Genomic DNA, 23,592 nt, shown 5'->3' on the forward strand with positions numbered 1-23,592 from the left:
TTAGTCATCAGATTTGATGAGAGCAGGTTAAGTATGATTAAGGCGATTCCAACAGGTATCACTAATACATTTTACAGGTAAGACACACTTTACTATATTCCCCATTAGATATTAGACTTATTACCCAGGCTAACAGTCACCCTTACCCTTAAAACATTATTCAGATGTTTCAGATGCACACAAGCTGTGATGAGGCTGTCAGTGTCTCATTCAGAATGTGGAACAAAAACTGAGTTCTAAGGAGGAAGAGGAGAGTAGTTAAAACTCTTGTCAGCGTTATTTAGACCTGCCGTCTCCTAGGTCTCTACAGAAACAACTATTCCACGAAGAGAGAAAAGAAAGAATCACATCTTTGGAGTGTGTTCATAAGTTGTTAATGAGATTTATTCAGTTCGGTTCATTAAGGCTGGCCGCCTATATAATGGATATTAAAGGAAACATGAGTCGTGGTGTGTGGGGGGTGGAGGGGGGTGTTTGAACCGGGTCTGCAATTACCTCTAGAGAACCCCCTATATGACAGAGAATTAACTCATCAGAGTGGATGAGAGCAAGAGAGAGAGCGATGGGGGAGTAGGAGAGAGAGGTTTTTGGTAGTCATTTCTTGCTGTGGTCTTCAGTTTACAAGTCTCCAAACTAAAGTACTGCATTGCACCGCTGCTCTAAATGTCTCACCAGCAGCAACATCCGACTAGTCTAATTCTGAATCCAAATCTCCTACACACCAAGAGAGGAGAGTTTTAGGAGGAATGGCAGAGGATGGCAGGAGGAGGAGAGAAGGAAGAGAAGAGGATGGCAGGAGGAAGAGAAAAGGAAGAGAATAGGATGGCAGGAGGAAAAGAGAAGGAAGAGAGGAGGATGGCAGGGGGAAGAGAGAAGGAAGAGTGGATGGCAGGGGCCTACACAGTGTATATTCTCAAATACTCTGAGCATGCGTTTTAGGACAGAAAATCTGCCCTTTACACAACACACACACACAGACAAATTCACACACACATCCTCTGATTACAGTGCCTTGCGAAAGTATTCGGCCCCCTTGAAATTTGCGACCTTTTGCCACATTTCAGGCTTCAAACATAAAGATATAAAACTGTATTTTTTTCTTCTGCACTGTGATAGTCTCAGAGGTCCATTAAAGGCGCAGAGAGCATCACGAAGAACAAGGAACACACCAGGCAGGTCCGAGATACTGTTGTGAAGAAGTTTAAAGCCGGATTTGGATACAAAAAGATTTCCCAAGCTTTAAACATCCCAAGGAGCACTGTGCAAGCGATAATATTGAAATGGAAGGAGTATCAGACCACTGCAAATCTACCAAGACCTGGCCGTCCCTCTAAACTTTCAGCTCATACAAGGAGAAGACTGATCAGAGATGCAGCCAAGAGGCCCATGATCACTCTGGATGAACTGCAGAGATCTACAGCTGAGGTGGGAGACTCTGTCCAAAGGACAACAATCAGTTGTATATTGCACAAATCTGGCCTTTATGGAAGAGTGGCAAGAAGAAAGCCATTTCTTAAAGATATCCATAAAAAGTGTCGTTTAAAGTTTGCCACAAGCCACCTGGGAGACACACCAAACATGTGGAAGAAGGTGCTCTGGTCAGATGAAACCAAAATTGAACTTTTTGGCAACAATGCAAAACGTTATGTTTGGCGTAAAAGCAACACAGCTCATCACCCTGAACCTATCATCGCCACTGTCAAACATGGTGGTGGCAGCATCATGGTTTGGGCCTGCTTTTCTTCAGCAGGACAGGGAAGATGGTTAAAATTGATGGGAAGATGGATGGAGCCAAATACAGGACCCTTCTGGAAGAAAACCTGATGGAGTCTGCAAAAGACCGGAGACTGGGACGGAGATTTGTCTTCCAACAAGACAATGATCCAAAACATAAAGCAAAATCTACAATGGAATGGTTCAAAAATAAACATATCCAGGTGTTAGAATGGCCAAGTCAAAGTCCAGACCTGAATCCAATCGAGAATCTGTGGAAAGAACTGAAAACTGCTGTTCACAAATGCTCTCCATCCAACCTCACTGAGCTCGAGCTGTTTTGCAAGGAGGAATGGGAAAAAAATTCGGTCTCTCGATGTGCAAAACTGATAGAGACATACCCCAAGCGACTTACAGCTGTAATCGCAGCAAAAGGTGGCACTACAAAGTATTAACTTAAGGGGGCTGAATCATTTTGCACGCCCAATTTTTCAGTTTTTGATTTGTTAAAAAAGTTTGAAATATCCAATAAATGTCGTTCCACTTCATGATTGTGTCCCACTTGTTGTTGATTCTTCACAAAAAAATACAGTTTTACATCTTTATGTTTGAAGCCTGAAATGTGGAAAAAGGTCGCAAAGTTCAAGGGGGCCGAATACTTTCGCAAGGCACTGTATATAAAACTCACGTTACTCTCATCAAAACATTTACACAACAGGAAAAGTAAACAACAGTAAACGTCCATTGATGGTTCTCAGCCTCCTATGCATGGCCTTCGGCGAGGGGGATTAGAATCTGGAATTATGGATTCAGTTGTTACTACATCAAGGAGCACACTTGTATTTGCAGATGCAGTCCCATGAACTGATTGAACCAGACAAACTGCTGTGCACACAACAATGTTGAAATATAGTGAAATATGTGTCTATTTTTATTTTTTTTATTTAACCTTTATTTAACCAGGTAGGCCAGTTAAATAAACTACGACCTGGCCAAGATAAAGCAAAGCAGTGCGACAAAAACAACAACAGAGTTACACATGGGATAAAGAAACATACAGTCAAAAACACAATAGAAAATCTGTATACAGTGTGTGCAAATTAAGTAAGGAGGTAAGGCAATAAATAGGCCATTGTGGCGAAGTAATTACAATTTAACAATTAACACTGGAGTGATATATGTGCAGAAGAGGATAGCAAGTAGAAATACTGGTGTGTAAGAGGAGAGAAAACAAAAACAAATATGGGGATGAGGTAGGTAGTTGGATGGGCTGTTTACAGATGGACTGTGTACAGCTGCAGCGATCGGTTAGCTGCTCTGACAGCTGACACTTAAAGTTAGTGAGGGAGATATAAGTCTGCAACTTCAGTGATTTTTGCAATTCTTTCCAGTCATTGGCAGCAGAGAACTGGAAGAAAAGGCGTCCAAAGGAGGTGTTGGCTTTGGGGATGACCAGTGAAATACACCTGCTGGAGCGCGTGCTACGGGTGGGTGTTGCTATGGTGACAAGTGAGCTGAGATAAGGTGGAGCTTTACATAACAAAGACGTATACATGACCTGGAGCCAGTGTGTTTGGCGACGAATATGAAAGCAAACTTTCTGTCCAAAAATGATGCAGAAAAATTAATCCATGCTTTTGTCACTTCTAGGTTAGACTACTGCAATGCTCTACTTTCTGGCTACCCGGATAAAGCACTCAATAAACTTCAGTTAGTGCTAAATACGGCTGCTAGAATCCTGACTAGAACCCAAAAATGTGATCCTATTACTCCAGTGCTATCCTCCCTACACTGGCTTCCTGTCAAGGCAAGGGCTGATTTCAAGGTTTTACTGCTAACCTATAAAGCATTACATGGGCTTGCTCCTACCAATCTCTCTGATTTGGTCCTGTCATACATACCTACACGTATGCTATTGTCACAAGACGCAGGCCTCCTAATTGTCCCTAGAATTTCTAAGCAAACAGCTGGAGGCAGGGCTTTCTCCTTCAGAGCTCCATTTTTATGGAATGGTCTGCCTACCCAGGTGAGAGACGTAAACTCGGTCTCAACCTTTCAGTCTTTGCTGAAGACTCATCTCTTCAGTGGGTCATATGATTGAGTGTAGTATGGCCCAGGTGTGTGAAGGTGAACGGAAAGGCTCTGGAGCAACGAACCGCCCTTGCTGTCTCTGCCTGGCCGGTTCCCCTCTTTCCACTGGGATTCTCTGCCTCTAACCCTATTACAGGGGCTGAGTCACTGGCTTACTGGGGCTCTTTCATACCATCCCTAGGTGGGGTACGTCACTTGAGTGGGTTGAGTCACTGATGTGATCTTCCTGTCTGGGTTGGCTCCCCCCCTTGGGTTGTGCCGTGGCGGAGATCTTTGTGGGCTATACTCGGCCTTGTCTCAGGATGGTAAGTTGGTGGTTGAAGATATCCCTCTAGTAGTGTGGGGGCTGTGCTTTGGCAAAGTGGGTGGGGTTATATCCATCCTGTTTGGCCCTGTCCGGGGGTGTCCTCGGATGGGGCCACAGTGTCTCCTGGCCCCTCCTGTCTCAGCCTCCAGTATTTATACTGCAGTACTTTATGTGTCGGGGGGCTAGGATCAGTTTGTTATATCTGGAGTACTTCTCCTGTCCTATTCGGTGTCCTATGTGAATTTAAGTCTGCTCTCTCTAATTCTCTCTTTCTTTCTCTCTTTCTTTCTCTCTCTCGGAGGACCTGAGCTCTAGGACCATGCCTCAGGACTACCTGACATGATGACTCCTTGCTGTCCCCAGTCCACCTGGCCGTGCTGCTGCTCAAGTTTCAACTGTTCTGCCTGTGATTATTATTATTTGACCATGCTGGTCATTTATGAACATTTGAACATCTTGGCCATGTTCTGTTATAATCTCCACCCGGCACAGCCAGAAAAAGACTGGCCACCCCACATAGCCTGGTTCCTCTCTAGGTTTCTTCGTAGGTTTTGGCCTTTCTAGGGAGTTTTTCCTAGCCACCGTGCTTCTACACCTGCATTGCTTGCTGTTTGGGGTTTTAGACTGGGTTTCTGTACAGCACTTTGAGATATCAGCTGATGTACGAAGGGCTATATAAATCAATTTGATTTGATTTGATATCATTTAGGACCTTGAGCATGGCTGAGGTGCACCCGTGACCAGCACGGAAACAGGATTGCATAGCGGAGAAGGTATTCGAAATGGTCGGTGATCTGTTTGTTAACTTGGCTTTCGAAGACTTTAGAATGGCAGGGGAGGATGGATATATATGGTCGGGATGATATCTATGAGGGTGCCCATATTTACGGATTTAAGGTTGTACCTGTTAGGTTCCTTGATCATTTTTGTGAGATTGAGAGCATCTATCTTAGATTGTAGGATGGCCAGGGTGTTAATCATATACCAGTTTAGGTCACCTAACAGTACGAACTCTGAAGATCGATGGGGAGCAATCAATTCACATATGGTGTCCAGGATAGATTCGGGGCATAATGTACAGGCAATGGTATGTCAGGGTGCAAGTACAGTGGAGGTAAACCTAGGCATTGAGTAACGATGAGAGAGGTTGCATCTCTGGAGGTAGCAGTTAAGCTAGGTGAGGTCTCCGCATTTGTGGGGGGTGTGACAAAGGAGCCATCTTAGGACTGTTGAGAGGGACGAGGGGCTTTGCAGTAAAATAAAACAAAGAGAGGTACCCTAAACAACAGTATACAAGGCATATTGACATTAGAGAGAGGCATAAAGCAATCACAGGTGTTGATTGGGAGTGTAACGCTTTTCGTCCTCCTCGTCTGACGAGGAGTAGGAGAGATCGGACGAATGCGCAGCGTGGTACGTATCCATAATTTATTTTAATGAGAATGACTACAAAAAGAACAAGAGAATCAAAAAGAAAACCGAAACAGTCCCGAATGGTGTAAACACTGAAACAGAAAATATTCACCCACAAAACACAGGTGGGAAAAGGCTACCTAAGTATGACTCTCAATCAGAGACAACGAACGACACCTGCCTCTGATTGAGAACCATACCAGGCCAAACACATAAACACAACCTAGAAAAACGAACATAGACTGCCCACCCTAACTCACGCCCTGACCATACTAACACAAAGACAAAATAAAGGAACTACGGTCAGAATGTGACACGGAGAGCTAAGACAACAAGGGGTAAGACAACAACAGGTAAACAGCTAAGACAACAACAACGGGTAAATGGCAATGAATGGGCAGAGGGTCAGTTGACTACACATAGGGCCTGAGTTCGAGGCTGGGGCCGACAGATAAACAAAATTAAGTACCGTGTTAATGAACGCCGTGTGCATGCAAGGCGAATTAACTTTGATGATTTTGAACAGGACAGACATGACTCCAACCTAAAATGGTTCTTTGGCTGTCCCCATACTGTAGGAAAACTCTACCTGGAACCTACTTGCAACCAAAAAGGCAGAGAGAGATAAGAGCGAGAGATGGGAACAAGTAAAGTAAAGAGAGCAAAATAATATACAGCTATATATTATATATATCGCTATAGTACAAGTCGTGTGCCCGTACCACAGTTGCGCGTGGCAGAGATGCCAGAGCATTAGGTAACAGAGAGGATTATTCAGATGAGCATTGAAAGTGATTTGCATTGCTAATGAACACAGTATTTAAAGCAGAATAACATGCCCTTTAAATAACATCTGCTGAGAGGAGAAATCCCACCACACCTCTCTCTCCTCTCTCTCTCTCCTTCCCCCATCCTCTGTCTCTCTTCTCTCTTTTAAAATAGTTATAATGCAGGAGGGGGAGTGTAGCTCAGTAGCGGAACATGAAGGAGGCAGTGATCAATCCACGTCTAACATAACCATCGCATTGAATTAACGTTGGCTTCTCGTCTCCCCTCAGACGCAGAGAAATGTGTAATCAGCATTTAATAGATGGGTTTTGAAAAGAGGTGAGAAACATGCTTCACATTAGAGGTCGACCGATTAATCGGAATGGCCGATTAATTTGGGCCGATTTCAATTTTTCATAACAATCGGAAATCTGTATTTTTGGACACCGATTTGGCCAATATTTTTTATTTTTTTATACACCTTAATTTTATCTTTATTTAACTAGGCAAGTCAGTTAAGAACACATTCTTATTTTCAATGACGGACTAGGAACGGTGGGTTAACTTCCTTGTTCAGGGGCAGAACGACAGATTTTTACCTTGTCAGCTCGGGGATTCAATCTTGCAACCTTACAGTCCAACGCTCTAACCACCTGCGTCTCATTGCACTCCACGAGGAGCCTGCCTGTTAAGCGAATGCAGTAAGCCATGGTAAGTTGCTAGCTAGTAATTATGACATAACATTGAAGGTTGTGAAATGTAACAGGAATATTTAGACTTATGAATGCCACCCGAAGGATAAAATACGGAACAGTTCCGTATTTCACTGAAATAATAAACGTCTTGTTTTCGAGATGATAGTTTCCGGATTCGACCATATTAATAACCTACGGCTCGTATTTCTGTGTGTTATTATGTTATAATTAAGTCTATGATTTGATAGAGCAGTCTGACTGAGCGATGGTAGGCACCAGCAGGCTCGTAAGCATTCATTCAAACAGCACTTTTGTGTGTTTTGCCAGCAGCTCTTCGTTGTGCTTCAAGCATTGCGCTGTTTATGACTTCAAGCCTATCAACTCCCGAGATTAGGCTGGTGTAACCGATGTGAAATGACTAGCTAGTTAGCGGGGTGTGCGCTAATAGCATTTCAAACGTCACTCGCTCTGAGACTTAGAGTAGTTATTCCCCTTGCTCTGCATGGGTAACGATGCTTCGAGAATGGCTGTTGTCGATGTGTTCCTGGTTCGAGCCCAGGTAGGGCCAAGGAGAGGGACGGAAGCTATACTGTTACACTGGCAATACTAAAGTGCCTATAAGAACATCCAATAGTCAAAGTTATATGAAATACAAGTGGTATAGAGAGAATTAGCCCTATAATTCCTATAATAACTACAACCTAAAACGTCTTACCTGGTAATATTGAAGATTCATGTTAAAAGAACCACCAGCTTTCATATGTTCTCATGTTCTGAGCAAGGAACTTAAACATTAGCTTTCTTACATGGCACATATTGCACTTTTACTTTCTTCTCCAACACTTTGTTTTTGCATAATTTAAACCAAATTGAACATGTTTCATTATTTATTTGAGGCTAAATTGATTTTATTGATATATTATATTAAGTTAAAATAAGTGTTCATTCAGTATTGTTTTAATTGTCATTATTACAAATACATTTTAAAAATCGTCCAATAAATCAGTATCAGCTTTTTTTGGTCCTCCAATAATCGGTATCGGCATTGAAAAATCATAATCGGTCGACCTCTACTTCACATGTTTGATTAATTCATCCACATGGCCTAGTGTAGACTACACTCTGAACTGAGGTTTTGTGACATCAATAAGCACTTCAAAATAGCTTGATTGTAATCATTTGGAAGTCAACACTGAATGACCATCAGGTCACAATAGGGAACAGAACACTAGAAAAAAGTACATTTCACAGCAAGGACTATAGTAATAACTATGTAATTACAATATAATTATTATGTCATTGAAACACAGTTAACACCCTAGTAAAGATACTGCTGCAATACAAGCACTCTATTCTAAATATAGCTCAGGCAATTGGAAGCTCTCGTAACCATTTATATGCAGATGATTCAGTCTTATACTCAGCTAGCTCCTCCCCAGATTTTGTGTTAAACGCTCAACAACAAAGTGTTCTTAGTGTTCATCAAGCTTACTCTGCCCTTAACCTTGTTCTGAACACCTCCAAAACAAAGATCATGTGGTTTGATTACTACCGCTGAGGGTTTAGAGCTTGAGGTAGTCACCTCATACAAGTACTATCTGAGATACATACTGCAACCCTCATCCTCCACATTCAACACCCCTTCTGACAGTCACATTCTGCTAAAGGTCCCCAAACACACACATCCCTGGGCCGCTCCACTTTCAGATCACTGCAGCTAGCTACTGGAACAAGCTGCAAAAAACACTCTCTACATTCAAAAACTCAATCATGGACACTCTTACAGAAGCTTGTGGCTGCTTTGCGATATGTATTGTTGTCTCTACTTTTTTGCCCTTTGTGCTGTTGTCTGTGCCTAACAATGTTTGTACCATGTTTGTGCTGCTACCATGTTGTGTTGCTACCGTGTTGTTGTCATGTTGTGTTGCTACCATGCTGTGTTGTCATGTGTTGCTGTCTCTCTTGTCGTGATGTGTGTTTTGTCCTACATTTGTCATTTTAATCACAACCCCCGTCCCCGCAGGAGGCCTTTTGCCTCTTAGAAGGCCATCATTGTAAATAAGAATTTGTTCTTAATTTACTTATCTATTTAAATAAAATATTAAATTAAAATAAACCAACTGAGAAAAAAATGTGGAGAAAAAAAAGTCCAGAAGGTGCATTATTTTTGTTTAACACACTCTTATACTTCTATTTCCATAAATTGACAACACTCACGAACCAACAAACCATATATTTAATGAAGCAAAGCAAACACAGACCATGATGCAATTTTTACATAAGGTTCACTCACTGACAACATTAAAGAAAGAAATCAGTATGCCAGCTCAGTTCTGCCTTCCACTGAACAAGATATCTTCCATTCATTATTGATGCTGTGTGAGGGGTGTGGGGAGGAGAGGAGGAGGGGAGTTTTCCCCTCAAGGCACAAGAGGATTCCCAGAGCCGGGACTGGCATCAAAGCCTTCTCTCTAATCTGCTCTCCTCTCTTTCTCATCCTCTCTCTCTCTCTCTCCCTCTCTCTTTCTCTCTTTGACTATCAATATTACATGGTTTGTCTTACTCATTTAAGCCTGTTTTTCCTTCTCAATATGATTTCATTATACTGTGATTTGCCATGTGCTATGAGGGATAAGACAATACAATATTGCGGTATCATTAGTATTTATAAAATACCTAATTAGGACGATTAATTAGCATATGTACAATGAAATATATTTTGGGAGAGTCCAATCTATAGATGTTCTATAAACAGTATGTTCAGTTACATCACATTTAGACATGCTTCCCCTTATGAATTTATTATGTTACATGATACAGTAAGTGGCAAGGGTTTAACTTAGGAAACTATGATACAGAACAAGATATAGAAAATTGGTTTTGTCTGTGCCTTCCATTCTGCTGACAGAAATAGGTTCGGAGATGAAGCCGTCACAGATCTAAATTCAAGCATTTTGATGTTTGACATCTCATTGTCTGACATCTCCCCAGCTCTCCTCTACCATCCTCTCCCCTCATCCCCACTCCTCTGCTCCCCCTCCTCTCCTCCCCCCTTTTCTTTCTCCCCTCTTCCCCTCTCCACTCTCAAAAGAGTGAGTACTCATAATGCCACCGGCCCAGATGGCATCCCTGGCCGTGTCCTCAAAGTGCGTGCTGACCAGCTGGCGGGCATCTTCTCTGACATCTTCAACCTGTCCCTGTCCCAGGCTGTAGTCCATACTTGCTTCAAGGAGACCACCATTGTCCCAGTGCCCAAGAAAAAAAGGCGACATGCCCAAATTAATATTGCCTCACCGCACTCATAATTATCAGTCATAATGATGTGCTTCGAGAGGCTGGTCATGGCCCACATCCAGGCCAGCATGCCAGGCACACTGGAGCCATTCCAACTTGCCTACCGCACCAACAGATCTACGGAAGATGCCATTTCTATTCACCTGGCCAAATCACATCTGGACAAGAGGAACACCTATGTGAGAGTGCTGTTCATTGACTACAGTTCAGAATTGAACACTATTGTTCCCTCCAAGCTCAACACCAAGCTCAGAGCCCTGGGTCTGGACACCGAACTCTGCAACTGCAGCCTGGACTTCCTAACGGGCAGACCACAGGCTGTGAGGATTGGCAACAACACCTCTTCCACACTGACACTTAACACAGAGGCCCCACATGGGTGTGTCCACAGCCCTCTGCTGTACTCCCTGTTCATCCACGACCGTGTGGCTTTGCACAACACCAACTCCATCATCAAGTGTGCAGACAACAACACGGTTGTAGGCCTAATAACCAGTCAGCCTATAGGGAGGAGGTAAGTAAACTGGCAGCCTCTCTCTCCCTCAATAACAGCAAAACAAAGGAGTTGAATGTTGACTTCAAGAAGCAGAAGGAATATGCCCCGATCCACATCAACGGGACTGCAGTAGAGAGAGTCAGCAGTTTGAAGTTCCTCGGTGTCCACATTACCGAGGACTTGACATGGAGCAACAACACTACCACAGTTGTCCAAGGGCGCGCAACAGCATCTCTACTTCCTAAGGCGGCTGAAGAAATTTGGTATGCCACCAACGGTCCTCTCCAGAATCTACCGCTGCACCATCGAGAGCGTCCTGAACATTTGCATCACGGCCTGGTACGGGAAATACTCCATCCTCGACCGCAAGACCCTCGAGCAGGTGGCGAAGACGGCCGTCTACATCACTGGGTCCGTGCTCCCATCCATCCAGGACATCTACTGGAAACGTGCCTGAGGAAGGCACGCAGCATCATCAAGGACCCCACACACCCCAGCCACGAACTGTTCACTCCCTTACCGTTGGGCAGATGGTATCGGAGTATGTCTGATAACAACAGGCTTAGAGACCATTTCTATCTACAAGCCATCAGACTGCTGAACACTTGAACTGGACTGACCACCTGCTCTGATTCTCAGCACTTTAGCACACAGGCCCTCACTCATGCACACACCCACCCCTGTAACGGTGTTCTTCGTTTGTCGAAAGAGAGTCGGACCGAAATGCAGCGTGGTGGTTACTCATGTCTTTAATGTAGACAAATGACGATACATGAAATAACTTAATATATACAAAAACAACAAAAACGAAACGTGAAAACCTATACAGCCTGTCTGGTGAACACTAACACAGAGACAGGAACAATCACCCACAAAATACACAGTGAAACCCAGGCTACCTAAATATGGTTCCCAATCAGAGACAACAAGAATCACCTGACTCTGATTGAGAACCGCCTCAGGCAGCCAAGCCTATACTAGACACACCCCTAATCAACCACAATCCCAATGCCTACAAAAAAAACAATACGACAACACAATAAACCCATGTCACACCCTGGCCTGAACAAATAATTAAAGAAAACACAAAATACTAAGACCAAGGCGTGACAGAACGTCCCCCTAAGGTGCGGACTCCCGGACGCACCTCAAAACCATAGGGAGGGTCCGGGTGGGCATCTGTCCATGGTGGTGGCTCCGGCTCGGGACGTGGACCCCACTCCATTAATGTCATAGTTCCTCCCCTTCGCGTCCTGGTATAATCCACCCTCGCCGCCGACCATGGCCTAATAGTCCTCACCCAGAACCCCACTGAACTGAGGGGCAGCTTGTGACTGAGGGGCAGCTCGGGACTGAGGGGCAGCTCGGGACAGAGGGGCAGCTCGTGACTGAGGCAGCTCGGGACTGAGGGGAATCTCGGGACTGAGGGGAAGCTCGGGACTGAGGGGAAGCCCGGGACTGAGGGGAAGCCCAGTACTGAGGAGAAGCCCAGTACTGAGAGGAAGCCCAGTACTGAGAGGAAGCCCAGTACTGAGATGAAGCTCAGGCAGGTAGTAGGCTCCGGTAGATCCTGGCTGGCTGGCGGATCTGGAAGATTCTGGTTGACTGGCAGATCTGGAAGAGTCTGGTTGACTGGCAGATCTGGAAGATCATGGCTGACTGGTGGATCTAGCTGCTCTGGCTGCTCCATGCAGACTGACAGCTCTGGCTGCTCCATGTAGACTGGCAGATCCTGGCTGACTGGCAGATCCTGGCCGACTGGAAGTTCTGGCGGATCCTGGCAGACTGGCGGATCCTGGCCGACTGGCGGATCCTGGCCGACTGGCAGATCCTGGCCGACTGGCACCTCTGGCGGATCCTGGCTGACTGGCACTTCTGGCGGATCCTGGCTGACTGGCACTTCTGGCGGATCCTGGCAGACCCTTGTAGACTGGCAGCTACTTGTAGACTGACAGCTCTTTGCAGACTGGCAGCTCTGGCTGCTTCATGCAGACTGACAGCTCTGGCTGCTTCATACAGACTGACAGCTCTGGCTGCTTCATGCAGACTGACAGCTCTGACTGCTCCATGCAGGCTGACAGCTCTGGCTGCTCCATGCAGGCTGACAGCTCTGACTGCTCCATGCAGGCTGACAGCTCTGGCTGCGCTGAACAGACAGGAGACTCCAGCAGCGCTGTAGAGGAAGAAGGCTCTAGCTGCGCTGAACAGGCGGGAGACTCCGGTAGCGCAGGAGAGGAGAAAGGCTCTGATAGCGCTGAACAGGCGGGAGACTCCGGTAGCGCAGGAGAGGCGATGCGCACTGTAGGCCTGATGCGTGGTGCTGGCACTGGTGGTACTGGGCCGAGGACACGCACAGGAAGCCTGGTGCGGGGAGCTGCTACCGGAGGACTGGTGTATGGAGGTGGCTCTGGATAGACCGGACCGTGCAGACGCACTGGAGCTCTTGAGCACCGAGCCTGCCCAACCTTGCCTGGCTCGATGCCCACTCTAGCCCGGCCAATATGAAGAGCTGGTATGAAACGCACCGGGCTATGCACCCGCACTGGAAACACTGTGCGCTCCATAGCATAACACGGTGCCTGCCCGGTCTCTCTAGCCCCCCGGTAATCACAGGGAGTTTGCGCAGGTCTCCTACCTGGCATAGCCATACTCTCTGTAAGCCCCCTGATCCCCCCCCAATACATTTTTGGGGCTGCTTTTCGGGCTTCTTTGCCAACCGTGTTCCCTCGTATCGTCGGCTCCTATCTCCTGCTGCCTCTGCTCTCCTAAGTGCCTCCACCTGTTCCCATGGGAGGCGATCTCTTCCGGCCAGTATCTCCTCCCAAGTGTAACAACCTTTGCCATCCAACACGTCTTCCCATGTCCATTCTCCGAATAATTCATCCTCCTTTCGCTGCTCATGCTGTCGCTGCCTGTTACCACGCCACTTGTGTGGTTGGTGATTCTGTAACGGCGTTCTTCGTTTGTCGAAAGAGAGTCGGACCGAAATGCAGCGTGGTGGTTACTCATGTCTTTAATGTAGACTAATGACGATACATGAGATAACTTAATATATACAAAAACAACAAACGGAACGTGAAAACCTATACAGCCTGTCTGGTGAACACTAACACAGAGACAGGAACAATCACCCATGAAATACACAGTGAAACCCAGGCTACCTAAATATGGTTCCCAATCAGAGACAACAAGAATCACCTGACTCTGATTGAGAACCGCCTCAGGCAGCCAAGCCTATACTAGACACACCCCTAATCAACCACAATCCCAATGCCTACAAAAACCCCAATACGACAACACAATAAACCCATGTCACACCCGGCCTGAACAAATAATTAAAGAAAACACAAAATACTAAGACCAAGGCGTGACAACCCCAACATTCCCACATCCACACAAACACAAACATATACATTCATGCTACACACACACATCACAAGTGCTGCTACCAGACTCTTTTATTATTGCTATATACTGCACAATTTAAACACTTACCCCCCAATCCCCCATTCCCAAAAATAAATTGTGCCTTCCTGTATTATACTTATGCTAAAAAAAATATTATATTCTACTGAGCCATTTACTTTATGTTCACAATCTTATATTTTATTGTTTCTTATTGTTGCTGCATTTTTTAGAAAGAGTCAGCAAGTAAGCATTTCATTGGACGGTGTATACCATGTGTAACTTCAAACAGATGTTTCTTCAACCCCCCCCACACATCCAGACCAGGACAGTAGTGTAGGTCCCCGAGCAGGCAACAAGGCAGGCATTTGCTCTGGTACAGGTCCCGGGAAAGCTCCAGTGAGCCAAGGCGGGTCTGTACAGACAGACAGGGGGCTAAGTGACAGCAAAGCATCCGGATGACACAATACACTACAACTCTCAAGGCGCAGGGAGAGGCTTTAGTGAATCATGTATTGATCTCATCAACTCACTGCTACATGCGACAACATATATTTTACTCTGTAACGCTACTGCTACATTAGCGGAACATGGCTTTCTTTTCAATAATTTATAACAGGGTATCAGTGTTTTTTATGTTTATGGGATCTGCAAACACATATTACAGGTAAGCACACGAAAAGTTGGTGTTCAAGCTGTAACTCTTGCATTGACAATGCTAGCTTGTGTTGTGTGAGAGACAAGACATCAATTCCTTATGAGGTCTAAGTTACGTGCATACAGTTGAAGTCTGAAGTTTACATACACATAGGTTGGAGTCATTAAAACTTGTTTTTCAACCACTCCACAAATTTCTTGTTACCAAACTATAGTAATGGCAAGTCGTTTAGGACATCTACTTTGTACCGCTCCGGAAGGAGACACATTCTGTCTCCTAGAGATGAACATACTTTGGTGCGAGAAGTGCAAATCAATCTCAGAAAAACAGCAAAGGATCTTGTGAAGATGCTGGAGGAAACAGGTACAAAAGTATCTACATCCACAGTAAAAACAAGTCCTATATCGACATAACCTGAAAGGCCACTCAGCAAGGAATGCCAGCAGCATACCACCCTGCATACCACTGCTGGCTTGCTTCTGAAGCTTAGCAGGGTTGGTCCTGGTCAGTTCCTGGATGGGAGACCAGATGCTGCTGGAAGTGATGTTGGAGGGCCAGTAGGAGGCACCCTTTACTCTGGTCTAAAAAAATATCCCAATGCCCCAGGGCAGTGATTGGCTGCCCTGTGTAGGGTGCTGTCTTTCGGATGGGATGTTAAATGGGTGTCCTGACTCTCTGAGATCATTAAAGATCCCATGGCACTTATTGTAAGAGTATGGGTGTTAACCCTGGTGTCCTGGCAAAATTCCTAATCTGGCCCTCAAACCATCACGGTCACTTAATAATCCCCAGTTTACAATTGGCTCATTCATCCTCCTCCTCTCCCCTGTAATTATTCCCCAGGTCGTTGCTGTAAATGAGAATGTGTTCTCAGTCAACTTACCTGGTAAAATAACAGATAAATAAAAAATAAAATGTTTAAAAAGGAAGAAGCCACAGTTCCAAAAAAGCCAGACTACGGTTTGCAACTGTGCATGGGGACAAAGATCCTACTTTATGGAGAAATGTCCTCTGGTCTGATGAACCAAAAATAAAACTGTTTGGTCATAATGACCATCGTTATGTTTGGAGGAAAAATGGAGATGCTTGCAAGGCGAAGAACACCATCCCAATCGTGAAGCACAGGATGGCAGCATCATGTTGTGGGGGTGCTTTGCTGCAGGAGGGACTGGTGCACTTCACAAAATAGATGGCGTTATAAGGATGGAAAATTCTGTGGATATATTGATGCAACATCTCAAGACATCAGTCAGGAAGTTAAAGCTTGGTCGCAAATGGGTCTTCCAAATGGACAATGACCCCAAGCATACTTACAAAGTCAATGTATTGGAGTGGCCATCACAAAGCCCTGACCTCAATCCTATAGAACATTTATGGGCAGAACTGAAAAAGTGTGTGCGAGCAATGAGGCCTACAAACCTGACTCAGTTACACCAGCTCTGTCAGGAGGAATGGGACAAAATTCACCCAACTTATTGTGGGAAGCTTGTGGAAGGCTACCCAAAACATTTGACCCAAGTTAGACAATTTAAAGGCAATGCTACCAAATACTAATTGAGTGTATGTAAATTTCTGACCCACTGGGAATGGGATGAAATAAATAAATCACTCTACTATTATTCTGACATTTCACATTCTTAAAATAAAGTGGTGATCCTAACTGACCTAAGACAGGGAATTTTTACTAAGATTAAATGTCAGGAATTGTGAAAAACTGAGTTTAAATGTATTTGGCTAAAGTGTAAGTAAACTTCTGACTTCAAATGTATGTATCGACTTTAACATAAAGAGACAGAGAGAGACACCACAAGGTCTCCGAAGGAGAGGCAATGCATAAGCAGCAGAACAAAATGAAAATGTCAGGAGAGAGAAAGAGCGAGAGAGATAAAGCAAAATATAGAGAGAGAAAGAGAGAGACAGAGAGATAAAGAGATAGAGAGGGGGGAGAAAAAGAAAGGGGAGAGAGAAAGAGAGGGGAGAGAGGGGAGAGAGAGAGGGGAGAGCGAAAGAGAGGGGAGAGAGAAAGAGAGAGGGGAGAGAGAGAGAGGGGAGAGCGAAAGAGAGAGGAGAGAGAAAGAGAGGGGAGAGAGAGGGGAGAGAGAAAGAGGGGAGAGAGAAAGAAAGAAATAGAGGGAAAAGAGAAAGAGATGGGAGAGAGAAAGAGAGGGGAGAGAGAGAGAGGGGAGAGAGAAAGAGAGAGAGGGGAGAGAGAAATAGAGAGAGACAGACAGACGGACAGACAGACGAAAGAGAGCTATAGAGGGAGAGGCAGCAGCGAAGAAATGTATTGTAGTAGAGTATAACCAATATATCTTATTATTCATATATTTGAGATACATTGAGGATATGGAGTAGATACTGAAATTAAGAATCTATACATTTTACATTTTTCTTCCCTTAAATGTTTTATATACTCAATGTCAGAAAAATGCACCCACTGCTAATGTTTAAAATGCAATGTTAATTTATTTGAATAATGTAAATAGTGAAGATGTATGTGCATATTACATAGCTCTGATTTAGGCACAAGGCTACACGTCAAAGTACTGAGTAAAAAAAGCTGTCAATCCTTGTATTGCTGATACAATTAATAACATTATAAATGTAAGGGAGGACTCCAAGCTATTGCATCTCCAAGGTTTACTCCATTGATATATTTCTTCATCTCACTAATATTGCATGGCTCAAGTCTTAATCATTATCCCCAATATATAACATCTTCATTACCAACCAGCGAAGGTTTGCAAGCTGCTTCTCCCACAGAACTAATTTGGATGATACCACACATCATGAATTCTTATAAGAATTCCAACAAGGAGCTCCTAGAATGGGATTTCACATAATTCTTTAAGCCCAAAGTTCTGAACCTTTCTTCTGTTGTACTCCACAGAACACAATGCTATGAGAACACTGCAGTTGAGAAAGATATCCTAATGTTGTAGCTTGTTAATTAGCAGATTCCTAAGTCAATCAGAAAGCATTAACATAGTGCAGAGCATGTGCAGTGCAGTCGCTTCAGTAGAAGAAACATCAAAGGGTTTCAGCATCAGGCATGAAAGGCATTGGAAATTAGCTTGGGAAAAAAGAGCAGCTAGCGCCAAGCCATGCCTAGCCTGCAGGAGGAAGAGAGGAAGAAAGTAGGGAGGGAAGAGACTGCCTGGTTGGCTGATACAGGTACTGCTGCCTCAAATGAAGTTGTTACCCAGCAGGCAGGCAGGGTATGAGAGGAAAGGTGGGGGAAAGAAAGAGAGCTAGAGAGAGGGAGAGAGATAGAGAGGGTAGGAGAGAGGGAGAGATAGAGAGAGAGGGGGGTGCTTGAATTGCAAAGATGCCTTTACATCTTTCCCAATTGTGTCAGTTCAGAGATCTCACGTTTTGATTATGCAGCACGTTTTTCTATTTCTGTGTTCCTACCACTGTTGCGCCCTCTATGATTATAAACACATGGATAAATGCTAATCTTTCATCTGTCTAACATCCATTTATCCATGTCTTATTACTTAATATGGGTGCAGCATAAACATCTAACAATCTCCTCAGATCAAATAATGAGCCCTATGTGAAGCACTTGGCCTGCTTATCTGCAATAGACATTTCCAAAGCTCAGGAATCATATAAAAAGGCAAGGCAGTGAAGCTGTCAGCCAGGCATTCAATGTTATTACATGGTATTACTACCATTACTCTTTCACTTATCACTGTATACAATTGGCCACTGCTGAGGTACTGGGAGACACATCATCATCATCATCAAAACAAACTGTAGCTAAACAAAATTACCATACTGCAGACAACACTAAGCAACTGCATGTGCTGTCAATAGCATCAGAAATGAGGCTTGCCTACTCCGACTGAAGCCAGGCATAGGCTATTTGCCATTTGTTAATCTTAGATAGATCTAAAATATTCGCTTATTCCAGACTCAGCAACTATCGAAGTCAGACATCATCACGTGTATCAAAGAAAGCCTTCCCACGAGGGCATACTGTTAAGTTACCTACTTCAGTTTACCTTCTCCTTCACGGTGTGTGGACGGACTGGACAGGACAGGCTGAGCACCCACCAACACAACTCCACGACGGGCATATTTACTGTAGACATCATCATCATCATCTTCACGCTGTTAAACCGTATGACCTCAGTATATAAGTTCAGAGAATTGTTTCATTCTCAGCGAAATACATTTTGCTGTGGTATAGCCTATGCAGCCAATAGGCCTATGTTCACAAATGCAATTTATGGTAGAAACATACAGTAGCCCATAGAACGGTGACAGGCACAATTGAGTATTTTGACATCGTTTTAAATAACTTACCCGCAGCCTTCCGCCACAGCGGTCATCCTCGTATTGTTTATTCTCCGGTTAACATGCTGTTTTTTGTCAGTTGGAGTTGTTCACCTCCGGGCTCACCTTTGCCTGACACCAGGACCCTTCCCGCGTTTCAGCTAGAGTCTAGAGCGCTAGGTGTCTCGTGCCTAGGATTTCTGGCGCCTACGGACCTATCGCTACTCGCGCGGGTTGTGGCTGACGCTGAGCGCGAGACTGCACTAAGAGAGAAAAACATGGGCAGGTGCTCAAGGTTGTCTCGAGTCAGCCTGCGAGTGACACACAGTTAAAGATTAAAGCGCGTGTTCCGTTGACACGGTTACGACATAAATATTTAGGAGGCGCAGGTGTTTGTGTAGATGACTGTAGTTCGCCGGCTCCTCGCATCTGCCCGATGCCTTGCAGGTCAAACGCTGTAAAATAATGTAACGCATCAATGAAAAAATTGGTTAGGCTTTTGAAAATCTTCATACTGTGTGAAATGGCAGTTAGCCTACATAGAAAAAAGGTTATATCTAGAACATTAAATGGTCCCACCTGTCTTATGGGGACAGCCGAAGAACCATTTTAGAACAATATTTTCTAAGAATGTATTTCAAACATGTTCTAAACACCTTTGACAGATAGTCTAGCCAACACAATATCAAGTCAAAGGAGTCATCACATTATACAACTTTTTCAGAAACGAACAACCTTTCATCTTTCTGCCAAGACTGCCATTTTGAGATGCCCAGACTGATTTCATTCCTCTCAGTATGCAAATGTTAGAAGATTAAATAATGATCAAATGCTCAAATATTTAAAACTATGTCCCTCCCTGTCTAACCAGTAGGCTATAAGTCAGTGACATAATTACAGAACCAACACACTTCTTCCTGGCAACAAGCCATTGTTCCCAAGATAATTAGGAAGTATACTATTCTCAACTACTACAGAGCAGGTCAGCAAGTTGTGATATATTATGCTCAGTTTAGGTAAATCCTGCAGCAGAGTGGAGAAACCTGGGAATTGTGCTCAGTAACAACAACACACGCCCTCCAGAGGTGCTTATGGTGTTATTATATAGTGCAGGTGAAAGATTGGAGCCTGTGCCATTGTCTTGTTAATGTTGCCCTTCTCTCTCCTCCCACACCCTCTACCTAACCTGCTTCATTCAGTGTAAAAATATGATGTTATCTGCCGCACCGGGGCTGAGTGTGCATTCTTCTTCTTCACAGAGATATTGTCTCTCCACTCCTCTGCAGACAGGCAGAGAAAAGAGAGTGATGGAGGGAGAGCGATGGAGGAAGAGCGATAGAGGGAGAGAGAGAGGGAGAAAGAGAGAGATAGACAGAGAGGAAGATACAAGTGAGAGATAGAGGAAGAGAGAGAGGAGGGGTAACTCCTCTTTTTGACACAATATCAAATCACAGCTTTATATTGTATCTTTCCAATTCACAACTGAACCAGATAATTACCAGAGTGGCTATATTCACACGGCCCTGACACTCAGTTAGTCTCTCTTACACACACACACACACACACACACACACACACACACACACACACACACACACACACACACACACACACACACACACACACACACACACACACACACACACACACACACACACACACACACACTCCACAGCAACAGAAACAGATTACCAGATGAGCAGACCAAGATGATATTTCAACCCAGAGTGTGTAGGTGTTGTGTGTGTGTGTATGTGTGTGTGCCTGTACAAAATACAGAATCTGCAAGATGTCTGCAGACAAGATTTCCTTAACAAAAACACTCTTAGTATATCTTGTTCTCCTAAGGTAGTCAGAGCAGACAGTTACCGTTATGGCACCCCTCTACAGTATCCACTTCCCTCACGAAGCCACTACAGTAGCCTCTACCCTCACTAAGGTCCACAACAGTATCCACTACATGCACTAAGATCCACTACAGTATCCACTACACTCACTAAGATCCAATGCAGTATCCACTACACTCACTAAGATCCACTGCACTCACAAGGATCCACTACAGTATCCATTACACGCACTACGATCCACAACAGTATCCACTACATTCACTAAGCCACTACAATATCCACTAACCTCACAAAGATACACTACAGTATCCACTACACTCACTAAGATCCAATACAGTATCAACTACCCTCACTAAGATCCACTACAGTATTCACTACACTCACTAAGATCCAATGCAGTATCCACTACCCTCACTAAGATCCAATGCAGTATCCACTACCCTCACAAAGATCCACTACAGTATCCACTACACTCACTAAGATCCAATGCAGTATCCACTACACTCACGAAGATCCAATGCAGTATCCACTACACTCACTAAGATCCAATACAGTATCCTCAACCCTCACTGAGATCCAATGCAGTATCCACTTCCCCCACTAAGATCCAATGCAGTATCCACTACACTCACAAAGAACCAATGCAGTATCCACTACACTCACTAAGATCCACTACAGTATCCACGACACTAACTAAGATCCTATGCAGTATCCACTACCCTCACTAAGATCCACTACAGTATCCACTGCATTCACTAAGCCACTACAGTATCCACTACCCTCACTAAAATCCACTACAGTATCCACTACCCTCACTAAGATCCAATACAGTATCCGCTACACTCACTAAGATCCACTACAGTATCCACTACACTCACGAGGATCCACTACAGTATCCACTACACTCACTAAGATCCACTACAGTATCAACTACATTCACTAAGCCACTACAATATCCACTACAGTATCCACTACCCCCACTAAGATCCACTGCAGTATCCACTACACTCACTAAGATCCACTACAGTATACACTACACTCACTCAGATCCAATACAGTATCTACTACCATCACTAAGATCCAATGCAGTATCCACTACCCCCACTAAGATCCAATGCAGTATCCACTACATTCACTAAGCCACTACAATATCCACTACAGTATCCACTACCCTCACTAAGATCCACTACAGTATCCACTACACTCACGAAGATCCAATGCAGTATCCACTACACTCACTAAGATCCACTACAGTATCCACTGCATTCACTTAGCCACTACAGTATTCACTACCCTCACTAAAATCCACTACAGTATCCACTACCCTCACTAAGATACATTACAGTATCCACTGCATTCACTAAGCCACTACAGTATCCACTACCCTCACTAAGATCCACTAGAGTATCCACTACCCTCACTAAGATCCACTACAGTATCCACTACATTCACTAAGCCATTACAGTATCCACTCCCCTCACTAAGATCCACTACAGTATCCATTACCCTCACTAAGATCCACTACAGTATCCACTACATTCACTAAGCCATTACAGTATCCACTACCCTCACTAAGATCCACTACAGTATCCACTACCCTCACTAAGATCCAATGCAGCATCCACCCCACTCAGCCAGGATGAGCCACCAGTTTATCCTCTCATCTGAGCTCATTAATTACTCATCTGAAGTGCTGCCGCCGGCCGTTAGGTCCTGGCCTCTCTATCGACCAATCAATGACGTAGAATAAGAGGTCTTAGAGCGCTATCATGATAGAGTCGGCATTGATCCTGAGTAGTGTGTCTGAGACAATCACATTGATAACGTGTGTGTGTGTGCATGTGTGTGTGTGACCTGTGTGTATGTGGTGTGTGTGGTGTGTGTGAGCAATGTGTCTGAGGTTAACGCATTAATAACAACCCTCGATATAACCTGATCAGCTGATAACCTGAGAAAAGCGTGTGCCTCAGAAAATCAATCAGCATCGCCACAAGGTATAGAGAGGTAGTGGTGAGGGAGGAGGGGTAGACGATGCATGCCAGGCATTCGTTCTTGTGCCTTTATCTTCATTATTTTACAAGTGTGCACACTGTGAGGCACCTCTATACACGACACTGTACACCTCAGAGACACAGACAGGTAAAGAAAGGAGTTTTACTTTCACGGTCTATAATGGTCTTACAACAGTAAGCTTGGATAAATGCATTAATGCAAACAAGATAAGGTAACTCATTCAGCGGTTAGAGGGCAAGAGTTAAGATAGATAAGGCCCAGAATGAACCACATACCAGGGAAGAGAATAGATCTATAGATGGAGGGGGTGGGTGTAAACCGAGAGCATCTCCCTAGGTGGTTAATCCGCTCAGCATTGTTGCTCTGTCTGCAGCGACCAGCTCAGTGCAATAATAAAGAAAAAGGTTGTGAAGGGGAGGGTTCTATTGCTGTGTGTGTGTGTGTGTGTGTGTGTGTGTGTGTGTGTGTGTGTGTGTGTGTGTGTGTGTGTGTGTGTGTGTGTGTGTGTGTGTGTGTGTGTGTGTGTGTGTGTGTGTGTGTGTGTGTGTGTGTGTGTGTGTGTGTGTGTGTGTGTGTGTGTGTGTGTGTGTGCCATAGATGCCCGTCAA

General features: G+C 44.4%; 1 protein-coding gene across 1 annotated transcript in view; it reads right to left on the reverse strand.

The window, feature by feature from the left end:
* The window catches only part of LOC118398027 (retinoic acid receptor beta-like), a 265,638-nt gene extending 246,138 nt beyond the window's left edge, over window positions 1-19,500 (reverse strand). Inside the window, exon 1 of the mRNA XM_052470144.1 lies at window positions 19,155-19,500. The gene's annotated coding sequence lies outside the window, so the exon portion shown is untranslated. The remainder of the gene's footprint in view (window positions 1-19,154) is intronic.
* Between the last annotated feature and the right edge of the window lie 4,092 nt (window positions 19,501-23,592).

Source organism: Oncorhynchus keta, chromosome 19 (genome assembly GCF_023373465.1).
Source record: "Oncorhynchus keta strain PuntledgeMale-10-30-2019 chromosome 19, Oket_V2, whole genome shotgun sequence".
Classification (NCBI taxonomy): Eukaryota; Metazoa; Chordata; class Actinopteri; order Salmoniformes; family Salmonidae; genus Oncorhynchus; species Oncorhynchus keta.